General features: G+C 39.6%; 1 protein-coding gene across 44 annotated transcripts in view; it reads left to right on the plus strand.

Annotated features, from left to right (window-relative positions):
- The window catches only part of LOC125740624 (enhancer of polycomb homolog 1-like), a 47,383-nt gene that overhangs the window by 12,062 nt on the left and 14,900 nt on the right, over positions 1-20,421 (plus strand). The gene's annotated exons all lie outside the window — the stretch shown is intronic.

The following is a 20,421-nucleotide window of genomic DNA, read 5'->3' on the forward strand; positions in this document are numbered from 1 at the left end:
GTATGGGTCACAGGAATGTGTGACACATCAGCCTGGGATCACTTTCTGGAAACCTGTGAGTGCTCCATTTGTGTAATTGGAGGTGACCCCCTTCCAGCATCTTTGTATTGATACACCACACATTAGACCAGAGCTGTAATATTGCTCACACACTCCCATGTCCTCTGTGGCACTATTCCCAATGTGCTGTACCCTATGCTTTGGGGAAATTGACTTTTTATTAGAATTTTAAAGGATGCTAGGTTTTAAATAGAGTATTTCTGAGGAATCTCCCACAAATGCACAGTTATGAATTGTAAACATATAACAATGGTATTCATAACGCAATTGTGGGTAGATTCCATTACACCGGGATGCAGACACCATTCACGTGTCGGAATGGCTCTCCTATACTGTTTAATGCTTGAAGTTTGTGTATTGAAGATGATCTACAAGAAATAAGTCCCGCTTTTGGTGATTTGGCTGTTCACCTTGACTGTCCCCCCCCCCAAACTCAAGGTAGCATAAATAGAATTGAACAGAATGGCAACTTTCAGTCCTGTAGCACTCAATTATTTTTTATTGGTTAATTTTGCTGTTTGTGGATATGCTTTAATTGTGCCAAATCAGAATTGTTTTTATAGTTCCATCCGTCAGTGTTTAGCTGTAGACTGTTTTTTGTAAGGATTGGTTAATAATGCTGCATTTTAATTTTAAATAGAAGCTGTGCAGCAGGGTTCAAATGCTTTTAACAGGAACATCAAGCTGTAAAACACCTGCCAGTAGCTTTTTGGGATTTTTCCCACAATGGCTCGCTCTGTTTGGTTTGTTTTCTGGTTGAAAGTGTGTCATATCACAGAATAGCAGCTGGTTTAATTTCCCTTTTCCTTGACAGGCTTTCAGGTGTTTCTCAGGTAGTTTGTTTTCGCTGAAAGGATTTTGCTTGATAGGGTGGAAATTTACTTCCTTGATGGAGCCAGTGGGACAGGTTTAATATTTCTACAATAAGTTGTTTTCATATCCACTCCTCCAGTCGTTGCTGCATATTAAATTTAAATGGGTGAATGAGTGGAGCCCCTAGTAACTGTGTTCTGGATGTGGGCCCTGTTGATTTTGGTGGAAGGATGAGAGGGTCCTGCAGTTTAGTTCATTCTTCCTTTATGGGAAGCCTGACCTCTGAAAATCTGAGTCCTGTTGATGTGCAGCCTCTGGAAGAAGGAATGAAGGAGTACAAGCTTTCTGTCTCCAGCGGCACTCCCTCTCAGCAGGGGCACAGGCCTGTAGTACTCCATTGATTTCAGGGCAATTGAGACGACACATGACCTGCTGTCATTCATCCGAAATGTTAGGTTATACACACCTGTTGTTTGAACTCCGAGAACGAGAAGTCTTCTAAAATTGTTCAGAACAGGCAAATCAGAGGCAAGTTTCTGTGCAGCTGATCTTGCCACTAATACGATAGAAGATCTAACAAGTGTGAAGTTGTCTCTACTTGATGATGACCACTGGCAGGCAGTGCAGTGACACTGGAGGTGAATTTTGCTGGATTTGTGAGACTTGCATGCACGCCTGCTTAGAAATGTTTAATGGGCAGGTCTGTCTGAAACCTGTAGTTGAGTGATTTTTTTTTTTTAATAGTTTTTCTGTCTCATGCATGTCTAGAGTTTATTGTGCTTCTGTGCTGAGGTGGTTTTCACATTTTATGTGGATTTTGATGTGCATTACAATTGAGAGCTTCTGAAGGCATAAATCACTGTTGTGGAAATTGTTTCCTATCTGGGAAATCCATCCTATACTGCATGTGGTTTTGGGCACAGATGGTTCACATGTCAGGTCTTCATGGGGCAATATTCAGTGGTTTGGTAATATGTTCAAATTATCTTGAACCCAAGTCTTGCATGACTCACACTTCGGTGAATTTGTGCATTAGCTGCACTACCATTTAACAAACACTTAGGTTAAAGCATTGAATCTGAGCATGTATGTTTCTTTATTATGCATTTAATGGTGGAAAATTACCTATAATAAACCCTTTGGAGGGATTCAAAACAAGTTAAGCAAACTTGTGACTTAGGGGTTAAAAAAAAAATTCTTAAATTTTTTTCTTGCAACTTTTTGAAGAAATCAGACAAGATATCCCTGTAAAAAATCCAATTAATGTATGCGCCGCAAACATACCCAGAATTCCAAACCATTGTTCTTAATTAGGCTTCATTGGGAGAGCTGATTTGGAGAAGATAAAGGATGGCTGCATTATTATTTTCATATACTGCTCACCTCTGGCAGCAATCCATACTACATCTCTGCCCATAAACAGTACATTGGCAATTTTTCACGTTATTGCTGTAGCATAAAAAGTACAACACGACTACCTTAATGGTGATTCCGTACAGAAGATTAAGTTGTGTTTAACATGCTTAAACTGAAGCAAAAGGAAATGTAAAAGCAGGCTTCTTCAATGTCTAGGTGACTGGTCACTCCAATTCATCTTTTTCCCACCTGCAAATAGCACCATTTTAATAGCTCAGTGTAAAGCAGGAGTGCTTTCATTATGTTTGTGAATTTTTTTTACTTGTTTGCTTTTAATCAGTTGTGCGCTGAAATAGCACTATAGTCTCCTCTGCCAGAATATCAGCTTCTAAAAACATAAAATGAATGACAGAATGATTGTGAGATGAGTCAGCTTTTGCTACAAACAAGATTTTCAGATTTGGTTCATGTGCTTTTGAATGTACATGTGCTGATGGTCTTTGTTGCAAACATCTGTTTTTTTCTGTTTAAAGGTGTTTATTTTTAAACAACTCTTGGTATTAACAAGGTTAGAATTTTTTTCTTAATTGATCTTTGGACCTTCATGAAAATGAGTGGGCTGCTTGTTGGAATTATTCATTTGAGCTACAACTGTGTGTCATTCTTCTTCGAGTGTACTAAACGATTTTCTCCAAGGATGTTTCCGAATCCGTATATTCTCTGTAATGTTCTGAACACCATCCAAGCTGCAGTTGTTCACTGGAAGGTGAAGCTTTTCAGTTTGAGAATATTTTGAATTTCTGACTGCAGAGTAGTACCTGTGTGTTAAATGCCGTTCCATTTACTTCGGAGGACAGAAGTTGGAGCTAGGAATAATGTCACACCATATTAAGTGCGTTCCAGTACAAGTCAAAAGCCATTTAGTAATACTACTTCTAGGTAGGTTCATTGTTAGCATTACATGCTATTTTGAGCATATAAACTTTTGTGTGTACAAACCCTGTAGCACCACGTCCACAGGTTGGACAGCATTGTATGTACGACTGACATTTAATGAGATACAAGTTTGACAAAAGTGCTAACAAGCAGTATATATCTATATGAACTCAGAAATTTCAACTATCCAGTTCAAATGGAACGAACCATATGTCATTTGCTGGGGGGTGTCACCTTGAAAACCCCCTGAGAAAGGGGCAGGGTTTCATTGAAACCCTGTGTCATGGATGGTACAAAGTACTCTTGATATTTTGTATGCTGATTAAAATTTAATCAGTATCATCTACCATGTCAGTGATAGCTTTCAGAAAAATCTTAAGCATGTAAGTCTCTTCATTTAGAAGCATGGGTCTGAATGGGTTTCATGCTTGTGCAGGTGTTTGCAATGCAATGAATGATGGAATTTCAATTGGTGGCATTATTTTAATGACAGTGTTGGCAGAGATTACAGAATGAGTACATCAATCATTTCTACAATTTTGTAAGCTGTGTTCAAGACCAGCTTGTTTCACCAGCTTCATTCTTCTTCAGTTTGTAATTGTGGCATTGTGCGGCAGGTAAAAATACCTGGCAGCACGATCAGCAGCACTGTTGGAGTTATAACTGATGCTTGGCAAACCTATTATCTGGCAGAATTCTCCAGCTTTGTGTCAAGAAGGCTGTCTCTTTATGGGGAAACACTTCAAATTTAGCTGGTTTTACTATGTGTGAATGTGTTAAGGCATGCCTTCTTGTTTTCTGGTGTTTTAATTGATAGCAATTCACTGGTGGCTAATTGTTCTACATTCCCAGACTTTTAGAGCATCTCTGCTTTTTTTTTTTTGTTTGGTGATCCTGATTTTTGTAGACACCAATAAATCCCCACCCACACCCATTGTTAAAAATGGGCAAGAGCATGTGTGCACCTCTGCAGTATATTTACAGCTAAGGCAGATATTAAATTGATATTAAATTATATAACTGCTAAATGAAATTCACTGCTACAGCTATATGAAAGGCACAGAACGTTTGTGAGATTTTACAGCCCCTAAACTGATTTTCTGTTGGTTTTTTGTGTTGAGTTTATTATCTTTTTTATCAATTTCAGAGAATGTCTAAATTGCAGGAGGGCTAACATCTGAGGCATTAAAATGAATAGAACTGGCGTATGTTAATGGTCTCTGGCAGTGACGTGATCCCTGGGAATAATTAAGGCCTGTTATTAATATGCTTGCAGTTTTTTGTTTAACTTTCTAAATGGGGTGGCCTTTTCCCTACTGTTTTGTTGGCTCTCCTGCCTGCTGCTGAACCAGGTGACTGATCCCATGAGGTCAGCAGAAGGTCTGACTGCGTGTTACTCTGTGGGCCAGGCCAGATGCTACCAGGCTGATCATGCACCCTTGGCTTGGGGCCTCTGGGAGGGAGGGTGGGGGGTTGTACTGTAGTTCTTTGGCAGCTGGGATTGAGGTAGGGCAGGGCAGGTTGAAAATCTGTCAGCGGATCACTTCCCACTGGTCGCTCAAGGCGGCACGGTGTTGCATAACAGTCAGGGAGCGACAATCAAGATGTAGGCCTGGCATTTCTCCGGGGCTATTATGCTGAAATATCTCCGGCCGTCTGGCTCCCTGACCCACTCTCGCATTTCCCCCTGCCAGGGGAGGCAGCAAGAAAGCCTCAAACACATGTCCAGGGAACGGCAGCTTCAGTCAGCATTGGTGCTGATTTTTGCCCTGTCTGTAGGGGTTTCTTCCTCTTTAATAGATTTGTTTATCATTAATGGGTTTTTAACAGTTCTGTGCAGTGTATTAACTGTCGGGTATTACTTTTGACCATTTTGATGTGCATATTCATTGCTTACTTTAAAATGCTGCTATGCAACCAATCGTTATTTAGCAACCCAGTACCATTCCAACGACTAGGGTTGGGTAATGGCACGGATGCCTCAATTTGATTTGATTCTGGTTTATAAATGAACGATTCGATTCAATCTGATTTGATTGTGATTCAGTATCAATCCGATTGGAATGAGGTTTGAAATACTATATAGCATCCATCCATATTTGGAGAGATGTTGAAAAAGCTATAAAAGGAACACATTTACAAATGCAAAGTCACAGGAAACATTGTGAAAACCACTGAAGAAAGGCTAAAGGCTTGTATACAAACAACTTAATTTGAGGAACGTATGAGCATGGCTCGTTAATTATCCTGCCTTTCAAAGCACAAAAATGACATATGACTGAAAATAATAGCTGAAAATAAAAATGGTCTAAAACTTGTGCTATGTTTCGGAAGGACTTCAACATAATGTGTGCCAAAACAACATAAAATGGAGCTTTTAATTTGAGGAACATATGGATATTGTTTACCTCATAATACAGTTCAATTTTGATTCACAAGTGCCCAAATGGAGTCCCTTTCAATTCTATTCGGTCTGTTTTTAGACGCATTCACTAACACAAGATCAAACCATCTGTTGTAAAAACAAAGGACATTGGAAAGCAATATAATTACCATTAAATGACGAAATGAAAAACAATATAATAATAATGTTACACTGAAGTATATTCCCTCTGCGGTTCTTGTACCCAGCCAGAAATAAATTACTCCTGCAGGCTTGGGCACTTTCATTTGCTTCAGTGTTACCCACAAAGGGCAAAAAAACAGTTCACAACATTCTCATAACTGACTGCAGTTCACATACAATAATATCGATTTCCTCTTTGCATTGTTTGCTTTTATTTCATTTCATTTATTTTGCTTTAACACTATTCCATGTCACCGTAAACCTTGTACTGAAAATGATGGGTGTGAGAATCTGACCCTACTTGATTTGATTTGTTTGCATTCACCTGGTTGGAATGCTCTGTTACCATGACTGACAATGCACCAAATGCGAGATGATCTCAAAATACTATTGCAACCCTCCTATAGGTAAGAGGATGAAGTAGCGCCACCTGTATGATAAACGGACTGATAAATATTTTCTCAGAATTTCACTTTTTCGAAGTCGCCGGGAAAAGGCATAAATAAACTAGATCGATCTTGGGATTTTGTGAATCTATATTGAGTCATCAAAACCAAGATCACAATTTTAATAATTTTTTCCCCACCTCTACCACCAACCAGGTCCTTAAGTGAAATGGTAGTTTCATGAAATTCACAGTAACCTAGGCGTTACTGCAACTGTGCTTACGGCTTCAGCCTTTCATACGTTTTTTATCCATTAAGTAAACATTAACAACATTTTGTACATTCTACTTCAAAGATCTGTCACTCCATGCATTGTCAGGCTTCAGAAATTTAGTCACAAACGCATGCATTGCTTGGAAATTTTTGTGTTTTGTCATTTGTTGCCATATTTGCTAATGGTCACTAACCAGGGATTGGTTGTATTTTCAAGCCTAGAAAAATAGTGCATCCTATACTAAAGACTGTTAATAAGGATTGAACAAATTATGTTCCAAAGCACATTTATAACAATGGAAGTAGAATATCACTTAAACCCTGACAACTCACTTATTACAGTAGCACTAGCTGGTGACCAGTATGGAGATCAAACTACACAAAATAGAGTGATGGTCTGACAGGGGCTGCTTACCAAAGACACTGACCCACAAATTATTAAAAAAGCAGCATAGAGGACATATTACCAAGGTAAAAACCCCCACAAATGTCTCATTGGAAGGGTGTGTTAAGATGTAGATTTGAAGTCTTACTCTGAACTGCTTTGAAAATCTGTAAAGACGGAGACCATTTGGGTGCAACTTTCAGAATAAGAGAATTTGGTGGGGTCTCTGTCTCGTCCTTTGATTTACTCTTGTTGGCCTGTTAAACTCCTCGAGGCTGGTTGTAGGTACTGGTGGTTAGTGTTGGGCAGTATATTGGTTCATACCAGAAAAATCCATATCATAACAATAATAAAGTTTTCTTATCACTATATACCGCAAATGGCGCTGCTGGAAACTGTTTAAGGGGGGATCTTTTTCATTGGTGCGCCGCTAAAAATGTACCGTGAAAGATCAAAAATGGGAGATATATCTGATAATTTGATCTGATACTCATTTTCAGCATTATTGATACCAACAGTGTGGTTTTCGCCTCATTCACCACACTTCACACAGCACCACGCGTGCACACACACACTCGAGCAGCCCCTCCCCTCCTTTCAATAGCCGCTGAACGCATTCGCTCTGGTTAACACAGACATACTGAGTTGGCCGAACATGGCATATGCTACAGTTGAAGGCACTTCGTAACCTGCTTTAGCAAAAAAAAAAAAAAAAACGCAAAAGTGCTATTTGGAAGCATTTTGCGGACTAGTATGGAAAGGCTAAGGATGTCGATAAGCCTGTATGCAAACAGTGCTACAGTGTTGTGGTGACGAAGTCAAGTAGCACGTCAAACTTGGCGAAGCATCTTAAAGACCAACGTCCCGGTCTTTATGATACATTTCATAAGGTCAGTAAAGCACACGTTCCAGCAACACCGAACTATTAAACACATCAAAAATGTTGCCTTGGCCGGCGCACACCTTAACACTAGCCGTTTATCTATAAGCAGTTAGCCAACAATCATGTTAGCCGTATGTTATCATTAAGGTAACGGATGGGCGCCATGGCTATATAAAATAATATAGTTTATGTTGGAACAATGCAAAAACGTTTAAAAAAATTATGTAAAATCCTGTAAAATGTGGTAAATGCCCATTCATACTTAAAAAAAATAAATAAATAAAAATACTGTCGTATGCTGTGAAACCAATATAACTTTGAAAAATACCGTGATATAAATTTTGTCATACCGTCCAGCCCTACAATGTTAACATTCAAATGCAATTCTGTCTCATGAATCTTGCTATATGATAAAGGAATATACTGCCATGCTAAGCAAGAGTGTGTTGTACATGGTTTTTTTTATTTGGTGGTTTTTCCATGGAAAATAAGTTTTATGTCCAGATGAAATTATTTTAAAGCTTTTCTGTCTTTTGCCATAGCTTTGTGGATTTATGAATGTGCTCTAGCAAACCTAATTTTTATATTTTTCTGAAACAATTAAAGGGTGCTCTACATAAGGGTCTGTAAATGGCTTTTTAAATGGTTTACTGCACAGTGTACCGCAATGTTTTTGTCACTTGAAAAATCTGATAATTATGGGTTGAATTGTTAATTTAGTTGCAGATGAAGGTGAACCAAGTCCATTGCATCTTTATTGTACATTATAAAAGCCCAATATATCTCATGTCCTGACCTCTTGTGAGATTGAAATTGGATTTCTGGATTTTGCTGCTCATTGTGTGCTTTGACAAACAGTAAATGACTCTTGATGGGCAGCACAGTTCCTCAAACAACCCCCTATTCTGGGTAGGCTTTTCAAAGGCCCAGTTTACTGGACTACCTTTGAGCATGTGTTTTTCTGCACAGATAAGCTGAAACATAACAGGTGGCAGCTTATGATTTGTGTGCTTCAGATGATTGTATAAATGTGGGTTTTGGCTTAGTACAAGTTTAAAAAAAAATTATTCGTTGTTGAATCATTGTTTAAGCAGCAGTAGTGGTAATGGCTGCCCCCACCCCCATTCTGTTTGACTGAAGTATATTCACTCCAGGTAAAATCTCAAGTATTGAGAAATGTTGGGACCAACTTGTCAGGAATTCAATCTTTTACCTCAGTCTTGCTTAATTAAGAGCTCACTTGGAATAGCACTTAATGCAAATAAAAGTGGTAGAAGGGTTAGGACTGCTTTTAACAAAACGCCTCCTCTGGGCCAGGAGGATACCCAACACCACATCTGTGTCCTTTGAGATACTTTCTGTGCTTGGTGGTATTGCAGTTTTGAGGCTTTGAGGGGTAATTACTTGGCTGGTCTTATTCTGAGAATATATGTGAAATGTGTCAACAAGCTGATGACTGTTCTTGAAGGGGGGGTTGTGGAGGCAGCGAGAAATCCTTTGAGGCTCATGAAAATATTCCTAGTATGAGTAATAATATTATGACTAGTAGTAAATAATAGAGATTTGTCACCTTGATGCATGAACCTTAAGTCCCATGTTTTCCATTTTTGGTTTGAGAAGAATATCATATGTTTGGCTCTACAATACAGATCAAAATTAGCCTTTTGGCAAAACTATGCTAATGCCAGTTTAAACAGACTGTCTGCTTGGCAGATGGCCATCGCTAAAGGCTCTTTATGGTATAATATTCATTTAAAAGGTTTTTCTGTGATCCAGCATTTGACTGTGAATAATTATGGTCTGTCGGGGCTGGACCACCATTGAGTGAAATGTGGCTTAGTGTTGATGATTAGTTTCCTACTTCATATGTATGTTATCAGCAAAGGCCCTATTTGATTTGCTTGGCGAACTCTTGTCTGGGCATAGCTGCCCAGCACGACGACATGGGGAGAACATGCAAACTCCGCACACGTGACCCAGGCGGAGACTCGAACTCAGGTCCCAGAGGTGTGAGGCAACAGTGCCTAGTTTTTTAATATATTTATATTTTATATATTATTTTTAAACTAGTAAATACAGATGAAATATGTATCCCAGAAAATCTTTAATTAGGCTACTAGAAATGTACATAATGTACTGTACGTTTTTGGGGCATTTGCGGTTGAATATGTATTTTCCTAGCTAGTATACGCAAGTGGCAAATACTTAAAATGCCCCATTTTTCTCCCACTGTCAGCAGCACCAATTACACCTTGTTGCAATAGCAGCCCCATGTATCACAAGTTTTCGTGAGTTCACAAAACAGACTAAGCTAGTGACTCCCAAATCATCCATTGCATTTTTTATATCACTTGCACTGTTTCACACAATCACATGTGCTTTGTGTGGTGGGATTTTCCACTAAATGCTACTCCCACCTCTTTTTTTTTTTTTTTTTTTTTTTTTTTTACAAAGATTGCACATTGCTGTGCTTTCTAGTTGCTGTTTAAAGCGTAAAATACTTCCAGATCGTCACCCTCTTATCTCATGTTCTTATGCTCCCCCTACTGCAAAGGGTACGCACATGACATCACAGCAGGTGGAAATCACTGTGCTCACACCCACTGAGTAGCAAAAAATCTGAGTGTCTCATTTGTGTTGGATTTGTGACTTTAATATTTGCCCCATTGGCACTAAGAGCTTTTCTAGTGCTAGCCTTAAGCGTCATGCTACATCATTAGAAGATAAGGGTAGCATGATAAAACATCACAAAATGGACGACTGTATTGACCATCGTGCATGACAAGGAACAGATTTTACCCCACATTAAGGATGAAGCTCCAGGGATGAACACTCATCAAGAGGAGAAGCACGCTTTATGAAAATTCTCTCCCTTTGGATTGAATGGCCGACTTGTCAGTGTATTCCCATAAGCCAGATGTTGATTCAGGAGAAAATGTTGTCTTTGCAGACCACAAGAAAGGGTTTCCTGATGTGAACAACACAGAGTGCAAACCAAGCACAGGATGGTTTATGAGTTTTAAGCAATGATAAACTCTTCACAGTGTGAAGATCCAAGGCGATAGTCCCGTCAGCTGATGAAACCGCAGTGTCCAAATTCCCTGCTACATTGGCAAAGCTTACTACTGAAAACAGATTTGTTCCAGAACAGATATTCAATGTAGATACAACCAATATCTACTGGAAAATGATGCCAGGCCATTCATTTTTATGCAAGCAGGAGAAGGCTGTGCCGGGCCTGAAGGTTTCAAAAGACTGACCCTTATGTTAGAAGGAGAATGTGTGGGTGACTTGCGCTAGCAGCAGCTTTAGTTTCATCATACCCAGAATCCTCGAGAGCTGAAGAACATCCCCAAGGCATCTCTTCCAGTAATATGGATGTCAAATCAGAAGGCTTTTTGGGGATTAGTTCTTCAACCACTTCGTACCAGCAGTGGAAAAGTATTGTAAGGGGAAGGGCATCCAATTTAAGATTTTTCTTTTGTTTAGACAATGCTTTTGGCCGCCCAACAAACAGTCACCTTCCATCTCAGCTTCAACATGATTTACAGTATCTCACCAAAGTGAGTACACCCCTCACATTTTTGTAAATATTTTATTATATCTTTTCAAGGGACAACGCTAAAGATATGAAACACTGATAGAATGTAAAGTAATCGGTGTACAGCTTGTATAATACGGGGAAGATGGTGGCACAGGAGGTAGTGCTCTCGTTCGGCAACTGCTGGAGGGTTGCAGGTTCGAGCCCTGGTTCCTCCTGACCTCATCAAAGTGTCCTTGAGCAAGACACTGAACCCCAAATTGCTCCCGGTGAGCAGGTTGGCACCTTGCATGGCAGCCTCTACCACCGGTGTATGAATGAGTGTGTGGATGGGTGAATGTGAGGCATGAAATGTAAAGCGCTTTAAGTACTCGTAGGAGTAGAAAAGCGCTATATAAATGCAGTCCATTTACCATTCCATTATAATGGTGTAAAGTTGATGTCCCCTCAAAATAATGCAACACACAGCCATTAATGTCTGAACTGCTGGCAACAAAAGTGAGTACACCCCTAAATGAGAGTGCCCAAATTGTGCCCAGTGTCAATATTTTGTGTGGCCACCATTATTTTCCAGCACTGCCTTAACTATCTTGGGCATGGAGTTCGCTAGAGCTTCACAGGTTGCCACGGGAATCCTCTTCCACTCCTCCATGATCACGTCACGAAGCTGGTGGATGTTAGACACCTTGCGCTTGTCCACCTTCCCTTTGAGGATGCCCCACAGATGCTCAATGGGGTTTAGGTCTGGAGACATGCTTGGCCAGTCCAGCACCTTTACCCTCAGTTTCTTCAGCAAGGCAGTGGTTGTCTTGGAAGTGTGTTTGGGGTCATTATCATGTTGGAATACTGCTCTACGGCCCAGTTTCCGAAGGCAGGGGATCATGCTCTTCTTCAGTGTGGCACAGTACATGTTGGCATTCATGGTTCCCTCAATGAACTGTAGTTCCCCAGTGCCGGCAGCACTCATGCAGCCCCAAACCATGACACTCCCACCACCATGCTTGACTGTAGGCAAGACACATCTGTCTTTGTACTCCTCACCTGGTCGCCGCCACACACGCTTGACACCATCTGAACCAAATAATTTTATCTTGGTCTCATCAGACCACAGGATGTGGTTCCAGTATTCCGTGTCCTTAGTCTGCTTGTCTTCAGCAAACTGTTTGCAGGCTTTCTTGTGCACCATCTTTAGAAGAGGCTTTCTTCTGGGACGACAGCCATGTAGACCAATTTGATGCAGTGTGCGGCATATGGTTTGAGCACTGACAGGCTGGCTCCCCATCCCTTCAACCTCTGCAGCAATGCTGGCAGCACTCACACGTCTATTTTCAAAAGCCAACCTCTGGACATGACACTGAGCACGTGCACTCAACTTCTTTGGTCTACCATAGCTGAGCCTGTTCTGAGTGGAACCTGTCCTTATAAACCGCCGTATGGTCTTAGCCACCTTGTTGCAGCTAAGTTTCAGGGTGTTAGCAATCTTCTTATAGCCTAGGCCATCTTCGTGTAGAGCAATAATTCTTTCTTTCAGATCCTCAGAGAATTCTTTGCCATGAGATGCCATGTTAAACGTCTAGTGACCAGTATGTGAGTGTGAGAGCGATTTACACCAAATTTAACACACCTGCTCCCCAAGGACACCTGAGACCTTGTAACACTAATGAGTGACATGTCAACGGGAAGGGAAAAGGGCTAATTGGGCACAATTCGGGCATTTTCATTTAGGGGTGTACTCACTTTTGTTGCCAGCAGTTCAGACATTAATGGCTGTGTGTTGAGTTATTTTGAGGGGACATCAACTTTACACCATTATACAAGCTGTACTCTGATTACTTTACATTCTATCAGAGTTTCATATCTTTAACGTTATCCCTTGAAAAGATATAATAAAATATTTACGAAAATGTGAGGGGTGTACTCACTTTTGTGAGATACTGTATCTCCCTCCCAATATGACCTCTTTTCTGCAACCAATGGACCAGGGGTTCATTGCCCTATTCAAGTGCTACTACATGAGACGTACATTATGCCAGTCTGTAACTGCAACACTACTTCATGATGGCATCACACTCCATGACATCTAGAAGGCATGCGACATTTACAAGGCCGTAATGAACATAAACGCTGCTTGGAATGAAGTTTCAAGCACAAGGATGAACATTGATGAATCTCAATGGTCAGTGCTTTGCAAAGATTACGGGGAGAATGTTTTGGTTCCGTATAGGCTAATCCTGGAAAAACATGAGCATTTAGGAAACTCTGCCATTTTTTTTCAGCAAGTCGACACAGCCTCAATCATGTAATGCTGATGAGAATCAGTTGTCAACATCTCTGTTATTTTGTCATTATGGTGTTTTGAGGGAATTTGATGATAAATCTACCCAGTAGTCTATCCCATGGTGATCTAGTAACATTAGCGGTAACTTTCTGACATGGCTCCAGTGTGAATGCGAATTGGTATTGTATTATCATATTGGAGGTGGGAGTAGTGTTGGGCAGTATACCAGTTCATACCGAAAACCGTCGTCTTATTGTTATGATATGAATTTTTCTTATACCGCAATACTTGTTTAAATAGCCTACACAACGTTCAGAAAGTGGCGTAGCTGGTAACGGTTTAAGGGGGGACCTTTTTCACTGCTGCACCGCTAAAAATGTACTGCAAAAGATCAGAAACGGAAGATGTAGCTGCCGTTGGCGTTGAAAATGAGACATTGGGGTTGTACACAATACTGCTATGAATTCTGCACGCACGCACGCACACACTCATGCAACCCGTCCCCTCCATTCATTAGCCGCTGAACGCATTCGCGCTTGTTAACACACACATACTGAGTTGGCTGAACATGGCATATGCTGCAGTTGAAGACACTTTGTAACCTGCTTTAGTAAAAAATAAAGTTTGGAAGTATTTTGCAGACGAGCATGGAAAGGCTAAGGATGTCGATAAGCCTGTATGCAAAAAAAGTGCTACAAAGTTGTGGCGGCGAAGTCAAGTAGCACGTCAAACCTGCGAAGTAACTTGGACATCCTGGTCTTTATGATAAATTTTGTGAGGTCAGTAAAGCTTGCATTCCAGCAACACTGACCTGTTAAACATTTATCAAAAATGTTGACTTGGCCGGCGCAAACCTTAACATTAGCGCTATAAGCAGTTGGCCAACAATCATGTTAGCCGTATGTTATCATTAAGGTAGCAGATAGGCGCAATGGCTAATAATAAAAAATATACCACATTTTACAGGACACATTTTTGTTTTACGTTTTTGCATTGTTCCCACATTAAGTAAACACCCAATTATACTTAAAAAAAAATAAAAAATACTGTCCTATATCCATCCATTTTCCAAACCGCTTATCCTACTGGGTCACGGGGGGTCCGGGGCCTATCCCAGAAGCAATGGGCACAAGGCAGAGAACAACCCAGGATGGGGGGCCAGCCCATCGCAGGGCACACTCATACACCATTCACACACACATGCACACCTATGGGCAATTTTAGCAACTCCAATTAGCTTCAGCATGTTTTTGGACTGTGGGGGGAAACCGGAGTACCCGGAGGAAACCCCACGACGACATGGGGAGAACATGCAAACTCCACACACATGTGACCCAGGCAGAGACTTCGAACCCGGATCCCAAAGGTGTGAGGCAACAGTGCTAACCACTGCACCACTGTTGTATATCGTGAAACCAATATATCTTTGAAAAATACCGTGATATAAATTCTTGGTCATACTACCCAGCTCTAGATGGGAGCTTCTCTCCCTTTATTCACTACATTGATATCAGTTGAGGTACACGGCACCCATTTCTTCCCACAATAAATCCACTAATTTAGACTGAGTCACATACATAGTTGGGCTGTGTGCAGTGTAGTTAGGCTGTTACACTGTTGGGTGAAGCACTGGAGATGGGAAAAACTGTTGAGGACTTAATTTAGCATCTGCTAAAACATGCAGTTACAGCCGTCGCTGACAAATAACTAGCTTATATTCGTTTGTATAATTTCCCCTTCATAGACGGAGGGATCATGCCACCACTAAACAGCAATAATAAAAAAAAAATTACAATAATGGTCGTGCATTTATTTTTTTGTAGTATACCCCCTCCCATCCATCACATTGCCCCTACACAAAGCCTCTTGATCCACAGGAAACAGATTTGTTTGTGGCCCAATAATTTGTTAGTGCCAGTTAAATTGTTCTTAATACTGTTCCTCCTGTAAAATCATGTTGAATCACATCATGATGAAAGCCTAGTGCAAAACGTCTGTGCTGCACCCATAGTGGATAATAATAATTAATAGCTTAAGCCATCAGAGTTCAGACCTGATTGTTTGCAATTGTGTTGCATGATCGATCAGTTGATGGGGCTAATCTTCTGAAAAAGAGCTTGGTGTTTCAAATGACTTACAATGGATCTTGTGTTTTAATTGAAATTTCTGAAATGCATTGGTGGGGATTAAAACTGGCAGGCCTCAGTCTTTTCCGAGAAGTTTCTATAGTGTTAAAAGGTCGAATAATTGTTTTGTTATACTTGAAAGGTGGAATCCGCACCTTTTATTTTCATGTATTTAAAAGCACATCTGTGTTGTGTCTGCAAAGCATGGCTACAGTGTATGGCTTTGCATCTTGGCAGCTCATCCAGAGTATGTTTATTTTAAATGGATGGATTCAGTAATTGCGGTTAGGGATGAAAGGGCAACTTTAATGAATGTGCTGCTGACAGTCTGTGCTAATGGCCGCGTCTTGAAAATGGCTTTCATAGTAACGGTCGCTGGAAAAAGCATTTGTCCTTACGTATGAGTGCAGAGTCTAAAATGAGTTTAGTCCTTTTCGAATCTCCGATTTATGAAAGGTAAACGTACACCTAGGTTTGGAAACCAAAAGTACAGTCCAAATTAGAAAATATAAAAAAATACCCAGTACCGGGTACCCAATATTTTGAATTTTAGTTCTGCTTATCGGTTCCTAAACACTACATATCAGCAAGGACATGTGACTACCTGCCAGGACCTGTTTTAGGTGAATACATCATGCATCAACACGCGCAACAACCGAGCATGTGACAACAGTGTGAAAGAGAGTGAATGGTCAGAAGTGTAGGTTCACTTAGTTAAAGATAACGACAATTAACACATCGAATCTGTTCTTAAATTACTGCATTGCTGGCATTACTTGTCCTAAATCAGTGCCATTTTGGCAAAAAACTAGTTACCCCCCCCCCCCCCCCCCCAAGTCAGCTAAGGCACTTGCACCATTAAAATATTATTAAAATATCATTTCAAACCTTAATGTGTTGTCTTTATAATATGCCCACTCAGACAGAAATGTCTGCTTTTATATGAAATTATTAATATAATCAGCTAACATGTTTCTCATCATGTCTTACCTGTGGACATGCCTGCAAGTGTGAGCAGCTGTTGATATGCCAATAACAACTATGTTCGAGGCGGAGATAAGCCATGTGCAGAAACACCAACCGAGAATGACATAAATGGCAGTTTGTATTTGCTATTTTTACAATTGCACACTTGTATTTCTCTGCCAAAGAAGCTTGCAACAAGTTCAATCATTTCTTGACAGCAGTGATGAAATTAATTCATTCTGATGCCGAATATGACAGCAATGAGGATTGTTTGAAGTTTTTTTTTTTTTTTTTTTTTTAAAGACAAAACAAGCTGGTTGTTCTTAATCATGCCAGAATAATTGAATTGATTACCTCGTTCTGCCATATTTACCATTTCTGTTGTTTTCAAGAAACAAAACTACAAATGATATATCTATTTGTCTCATTTCACACTGAATTCAGCACTAGACAGGCCCAATTGGGTATGGGGAGTTCCCCAGGTGAATCTCATTCATATTCATGACCACAGCTGTTTGACAAGATAGCGACAATTGAACAGAAATAGTGTCAGACATTCATAAATAATAGCTCTTTGTTAAACTGAAAGGAATTTGTGAATGACTATATTATATTTGTATAGCTAAGACTTGTCCCTACATTGTCTGTGTTCCAAAGTTTGATATATGTTGACCAGTTTATCCATCCATCCATTTTCCAAACCACTTATCCTACTGGGTCGCGGGGGTATTTTCTTTGTATATATCTTGGTAAAATACTGTTACCATATTATTGTAGCTGTATTTGTACTAAAAAAACTATAGGTCACACTGAATCATTGTTTTGTGCTGCTGATGCATACAGAAAAGTCAGAGCAAGTAAAGACATCTCCAAAGTGTCTCAAGGCCTTAGACCGCTGAGAGTTATTTACTAGTTGCAAAGCTAATGGGGACAGCTCAGCATTCTGATGCATTAACATCAGGTTTGTAAATTATTCACCTGAGCTCAGACATTTATCCTTGTTTTTTTTACCTTTTTGTAATCAAAATAGGGAATCGATAAACAGAATTTGAATCAATAAAATTCAAACGTATCCATTCCTGTATACACCTGGATCAGATACAGGTTTAGTGGTGTTCTCGTGTTCTGTTTAGTGGAATTCTGTTTGAAATTAGGGCTGCAACGATTCATAGAGTAATTCTAACTCAATTACAAAAAATCCTCAATGCAAATTCTTTGTTTCGATGCTTCGTGTAATCCGCATGACTATGTACTGCTTAGTGATCACCGTGTTTCACTCGGAGGATTATCACTGTCACACAAGGGTGCTTACGCTGCATTACTTGTAGCAGGTTTGATTTGATGGTGCAATGGAGGAAGACGGGAAATAGAAAGGAAGTCAGCGAAAAAGACGTAAAATGTCTAAAGTTTGGGACCATTTCAAACAAAAGAAAAGTGAAAATACTGTACAGTGTATCCATTGTAAATTTGAATTGGCTTACCACCATAGCACAATGTCAATGATTCAACATCTCAACAGAAAGCACCCAGTCTATGCATCCAGTCCACAGAGCGGAGCCAGTATGCAAAGTAAGCGCAAGTGTTTCATTCACATTCGTGGCTAAAACAGACCTGCGATAGAAACGTATTTATGGGCATATGTGTGAATAAAAAAGTATAACAACATTCAGCCCAAGCAGCCCCTATTTTTCCTCAATAAAAACACTGTTAACAGCAGTGAAAATGATGCTGTCGTTAGGGATGTCCCGATACATTTTAACTTCCGATACGATACCGATATTGCAGCCTTCAGTACTAACCAATACCGATACAAATCCGATACAATAATCAGCACAAATCATGAATACTTTTACCCATTTCGTTGTGTGGAATGTATGAACGGCTAGATCAAACTGAGAACAAAAGTCAGCAACAGTAAGTATGGAAAAAAACAACCAATTTATTAACTATTGGTTGCAAAAATGTGAACCTTTTACGTAAGAATATATAAAAAAGAATTAAAGAATAAATATTAAGACCCTGAAAAATATCTTAATTAAATAAACAAAAATATATTTTTTAAAGTGCAAAATACTAATTAAAGGTCACTTCAGTTATTTATTTTTTACCATCAGCAAATGGTAGGAACAGCTGAGAGCAGGAACATAACAAAAAAAAATTTAATTGACCAACTGCTAAAGGTTGAGTGTCCAAAGTTTCAATTTCAATTTGTTTCTTTAACTCAGTGGTCTTGCAAAAGTCCTCATACAGAGTTTTGTGATGGTGCTTCAAATGCGCGATGAGGTTGGACGTATTAAACTTTCCCGGTTCTGTTCCACCACGGGAAACTTGTGCATGACAAGTGTTGCACTGAGCCACACTGTCTTTTTCGGACTTTAATGAAAAATACTGCCACACAGCTGACATCAGTCTTTTTCTTTGCTACTTCGCTAGCAAGCAGTGTTGTGATCACGTGGGCTTTGCACGCTGGCTCTGGACGCTGCTGGATAAAATAGCTGTAACGGAGTTTATAGCGGAACGGACTGCTTATATCGGAGATTTTTAACGCAGTCCGATATAATCCGATAGTTTTTTTTGGGCTGATATCTGACCTATTTCCGATATCAATATCCGGATCAGGAGCGGGACATCCCTAGCTGTCGTAGTTTAACATGGAGCTGGAGCCTGTCTATACATTAACAGCAAAGAGCAAAGAGCCATACAAGTTAAAATAGAAGCTAGTTAGCTTAGTTTGACACACTATTTAAATTTGGCAACTTGCAGCAGGCTTACAGCAGCCGTCACACTTTGTCGCAATGATACCTGCACCATGCAGGGGTGAGTCTAAAGGGGAGCATGGGGTGTACTCAGATCTATTTCAAGGCTTTAGTAATATTATTCTGCAGATTTAGATTAATATGAATAATATATTATAAATATAACATAAAAATTACCCACCCCCCTCCCCCAACAGCCTTGGGCTAGTGAAACTCTGAGACACTGAATTATCCAACCGACACACATGCTCCTTTGAAGGCTTACACACACACACACACACACTCACTCACATTCACTTACACACACACATGAACAAGCACACAGCATTCCTACCTCACAACCCTGTCAGAACTTTTTTTTATGCCTCCTATAAATGTACAAGAACACAGAGAGTAAAGGGCATTTTAATTTATGCCTTAGTTTGATATATGTATACCTTTTTTCAGTAATTTTATTTCATTTTATTTATTTTTGCATTTAAGAAAGTGTTTTCTTTTAAAAAGCAAAACAAATATGTACATAAATGCACTAAAGGAGTTCAGTTCTTTTGTCATTGTTGTATGGAGTTCAATCATTAAAAATGTTCCAAAAATGGAAACCCATGAGTTATTCATTTTAATAGTCCCGATTGCTCTTTAGTAAGACAAGTATTTCTTATCCGATTGCTCGATTTAATCTATGGAATAATCGATAGAATACTTGATTACTAAAATAATTAATAGCTGCAGCCCTATTTGAAATTCTTTTTTTTCTTCTTTTTACACTAAGTAGCATATAAATTTGATGTGGTGAATTGTAGACCTGTTGTGCCACTTGTGCACACAGACAGAATATCCTTTGAAATTTAGATCAGTGCAAAAAGCAAGTGAAACCTCAGCAGTAGCATCTTCACATTCGCATTGTCTCGATCACAGGACTGGCTCTCTGACCTAAACAGTGTGCTGTTTGTCAAAACTATTTGTTTGATATGCTTGTTCACCACATTGCTATTGAGTAAATTAATCATTATCCATTTATCCTTTTCATTAGCTTTCTATTTTAAATGTATTTAGCTGTGATACTTAAAAATGGCACAATTTCACTAAATGTAGGGGT

Source organism: Brienomyrus brachyistius, chromosome 1, assembly GCF_023856365.1.
Source record: "Brienomyrus brachyistius isolate T26 chromosome 1, BBRACH_0.4, whole genome shotgun sequence".
NCBI lineage: Eukaryota > Metazoa > Chordata > Actinopteri > Osteoglossiformes > Mormyridae > Brienomyrus > Brienomyrus brachyistius.